The sequence below is a fragment of the Cnephaeus nilssonii genome, assembly GCF_951640355.1.
Source record: "Cnephaeus nilssonii genome assembly, chromosome: 6".
NCBI lineage: Eukaryota > Metazoa > Chordata > Mammalia > Chiroptera > Vespertilionidae > Cnephaeus > Cnephaeus nilssonii.
Window position 1 is genome coordinate 29,366,521 of NC_137077.1, and position 4,363 is coordinate 29,370,883.

The window sequence follows — 4,363 nt, forward strand, 5'->3', positions numbered from 1 at the left end:
TTTATAGATTAAGGGAAAGATGCCAGATGAAAGGAAAGAGTTGTCACTACTGAGAAGAGTGAGGATAATTAATGGATGGAAGTTCAGGCAGAGTTGGATGTGATGAGTATTTCTGTTGCCATGAAATCTCTAATAAGGCCTAGAGTCTGCTTAGATGGTAAATTTGACTAAAATGTTCAATTATTTTTTGATTAAAATGTTTTTCTTTCCGGCCAGAATTGCCCTCTTCCAATAATTTGCCAAAATGACTAACACAAAGGGAAATAGGAGAGGCACCCACTGCATGTTCTGTAGGCCTTTTAGAAAGCATGGAGTTGTTCCCTTGGCCACGTACTAGTGCATGCCGATCTACAAGAAAGGTGATATTGTTGACATCAAGGGAATGGGCACTGATAAAAAAGAAAGGCCTCACAGACATTATATGGCAAAACTGGAAGAGTCTACAGCAGTGATGGCGAACCTATGACACGCGTGTCAGCACTGACACGCATAGCCATTTCTGATGACACGCGGCCGCATGCCGAGGATGAAACATTTGCTGCTCCTGAGGATGAAACATTTGCGACTAGAGTCTTGGAGTTAGTTTTTTCCTCAAAGTGACACACTACCCGAGCTATGTTCAGTTTTTTGGCAAAGTTTGACACACCAAGCTCAAAAGGTTGCCCATCACTGGTCTACAGTGTCACCCAGCATGTGATGGCATTGCTGTAGACAAAAAAGTTAAGGGCAAGATTCTTGCCAAGAGAATTAATGTACGTGTTGAGCTTATTACGTACTCTAAGAACTGAGATAGCTTCCTGAAATGTGTGAAGGAAAATGATCAGAAAAATAAGCCAGAGAGAAAGGTATGTGGGTTCATCTCATGCGCCAGCCTGCTCCACCCAGAGAAGCACACTTTGTGAGAACCAATGGGAAGGAGCCTGAACTGCTGGAACCCATTCCCTACAAATTCATGGCAATGTAGGTGTAAAAAATTAAAATAAAAGACCTCTGTACTGTTAAAATAAAACTAAAATTTTCTTTACTTTTTCAGCATATCTTTTGTTATATACATGTTAATATATTTTTATTGCTTTCAGAGAGGAATGGAGAGGGAGAGAGAGATGGAAACATCAATGATGAGAGAGAATCATTGATTGGCTGCCTCCTGAATGCTCCACACTGGGGATTGAGCCTGCAACCTAGGCATATGCCATGACCAGGAATCAAACTGTGACCTTCTGGTACATAGGTCAACACTCAACCACTAAGCCATGTCAGCTGGGCATATCTTATTATATTGTTAACATCTCCTCTAATTTCTTCTTCTTTTCTAAACCCTATGAAGTCATATAACACCCTACTCTTCCACCAAAACAAATACATACAGAAACAGAACTAAACTGAAACTCCCTAATCAAAAACTGATAGATATTTTCATGACCAAAGAATACCCCAGGATAACAGAAAACATGTTAGCATTGTCTTCTAGGTTTTTGAGATTCTGTTCTACTGTTTTTGCCTGCAGTTCTGCACAGCCTGAGCACAAAAACAATGGGGAAAAGGATTACGTCAAATGTATGAAAGAAATGGCAGGAATCCAGTGGGAAAGACGTGCCCTCCACATTTGGCAGGAGAAGTGGAGAGAGGCAGTGGCTTTATAAAGTGATGAGTCACACTTGAACGGAGGCTCTGGAAGGAATTAGTTCAAGAGAAGGCTGGAGAGCTCCCTGAAATGTATGAGTGCCTCAGGCCATTAACAGTATGTGAGTGATCACAGCCAGACAAAGGAAACTCAGATCCTTAGTCTTACTCTCTGAAACCAGCAGAGGAAAAGTCTCCATTACTTGTGATGCTTCTGTACTGGCTAGAAAATCATAGCCTTCCCTCTGTCCCACCGAGAAAACATTTCATGAGCACCCCTTTTTTAGAAAACTTTATCTTGCCCCAAAGTATGTACATAGGTTTTAAATATGGTAACTAGATATAGAAAGCCATGACTCTGAAGGAAAGATTGATTGGCTCAAAGGTCACTGGACCACAAAGACAGGGCAAGAGGTGGAAGACAGCAGGGAAACCTGTTTGTTTAACTCTGAATCAACCAACTAAGACAAGTAAGCATCTGACTGGCAGCAAATGACTAGTGTATGGGCAAACCCCTAAAGTAACCAGGCAAAGAACAAAACCAAACTTAAATATCAAAACTTACCTACTGACCAATACCAAATGCCATGTATCAGGAATCAATAGTTCCCACTTCTTGTGATCATAAACTGCTGGCCTTGAGCAGGGAATGGGCCATCTTTTTGCAATATTAAAAATATTTTTATCTACCTATTTCCCTGACTATATATCTATCTAATTATCTATCTATCATATATCTAATCTATTTATCTATCTATCATCTATCTACCTAATCTGTCAGCTATGTTTCTGATCCTTTTTTGTGGTACTGTTTCAAGGTGATTATATAATTCAGAAGAGCATCAGTAAAATTTTAGTTTTACAACAATGAATTACATTTTGAGCTCATGATATAGAATAGTATGACTCCTTATTATACTCGTGAATGTTCAGATATAACCAGAGAATAAAAAGAAGTTAGGCTTCTGTGGGTTGGATTATCAAAATGTGACCTAAATCTTCACACATTGGTTTAAAGGTGAAGTGCCATGAAATTAACAAATTCTCAAGTAGGTGATGCAACTGAGTTTGTCTATTGGTTTATAAAGTAGGTCACTTTGTTTCTAAAGCATTAAATGATAGGTCTGGGAACAGAGTATTGGTTCCAGGCCTTAAAAATATATAAAGAATCACTCGTGTAGAGGCAGAATACAATAATGTTATAACACAGGTTCAGAGTGTGCCAAAACATCAGCTAATTCCTAGCTGTTATTATATAAAGCTTTTATTTTAGGTGAGAAAGAAAGAGAGAACCCTCCTAGTTCTGGGAATTTCCAGTGAAGGCACAAAGCCTACACAACCCAGCTGTGAAAAAAAAAATGACCTGAAAATTTCATTATTCGACTTTCATTTGCTTAGGAGAATAACCTTGACACTAGATGAATGAAGAATAGAGTTGAACTTTCCACCAAGTGTAAACAGCTCCACTGTGTGACTAGAGGATGTCCACAGAGCCGGTGATCTGAGGCCAACAGTGAAGTGTGAAGGCACGTCCTTTAAGGACAGTGGAAGTGAGGGGGCTTGTTTGACTTTGACTTTTCAAAACTGCCGGAGCAGAGTGTTCTTTGTCTCCTGCCTTTTGAAAGGAGCTGGAAGCTGGAGGGACGTGAGAGCTGATTGTCTCCAGCCTCCCTTTGCATGAATATTCTTGGCCCTTTGCCGTGGTTTACTTTACACTTTGTATTTCCTCATTATTCTTATTTTCCTCTGGTGTTCTGCCCTGAAGAGCTTTTCCTGAATGTGATTTTTCTGTCTCTCCCTTCAGTGTTGACCATGCAGAAATCTAATAAAAAACATCAAAACGCTGCCCTCCAGGATGGGATAATAGTGACTTTTGCCTGGGAATTACAATCTGTTGATAATGCAGTGCTTCTGAAGAAGTGTTTTGAAAGAGTCCAATATAATATATTTCCCCCATTCTACAGGTTTAAAAATTGAGGTATGTGAAAAAACGTGGGAGAAAATCTGATAGTAAATAAAGAGCTGACAATGGCATTTACTGTGTTCTCCATCCTGTGCTAGGTGCTGTGCTTTTAAAATATGTCAATCCTAATTCCCACGTTAACTTTATAAATTAAATGTCTTTGTTTCCATCTGCTGTTGAGTCCTAAGGTTAGGATTTGGCCCTCAACCTGTCTCCTTCCAAAGCTTGGCCTTTGTCACGTCACACAGTGTCATCTCCCAATTGAGATAATAATGTAAGCAGTACATTAAGTTTTCAAAAACATTTTATCAACTATTATGTCATCCTCATAGTGATGTTTACATCGAATAGGGATTGTTAACTTTTTCTTATAGATAAAGAAACTGAGGCCAGGGAGACACTCTGATCTCCTACAAAGGTTAATCACATCATGGGAAATAGAATTCAGGCCATCCTTGTCAAATGCATTTACATTAGGTTATGTTTTGGGGTGTTTATTTTAGGCTAGACCCTAAGCACCTAAAGCCAAGGACATATGTGTCAGGATTTCCACAAATAACCACGTAACTTCACGTGACATTGGTAACGCTGTGGTTAAAAGGTGCTGTTAGACACTGAAGAAAGAACACAATTAATTGTAAGTTTCCTGAGAGCAGAAACCCTCTGTCCCCAACAACGAGCACAGTGCCTGGAGAATAAATAGCTGCTGAATGAATGAAAAATAACTTAACATTTACAGATGAAGAGAGAGCTTTTTAATGAATACAAACACATGCA

At 39.3% G+C, this 4,363-nt stretch overlaps 1 pseudogene across 1 annotated transcript; it reads left to right on the plus strand.

Annotated features, from left to right (window-relative positions):
- The first annotated feature begins 244 nt into the window (after window positions 1-244).
- LOC307102082 (large ribosomal subunit protein eL21-like) lies at window positions 245-964 on the plus strand (annotated as a pseudogene). Its single transcript has 2 exons — window positions 245-448; window positions 691-964. The product of its transcript is annotated as a large ribosomal subunit protein eL21-like (transcript).
- The last annotated feature ends 3,399 nt before the right edge of the window (window positions 965-4,363 follow it).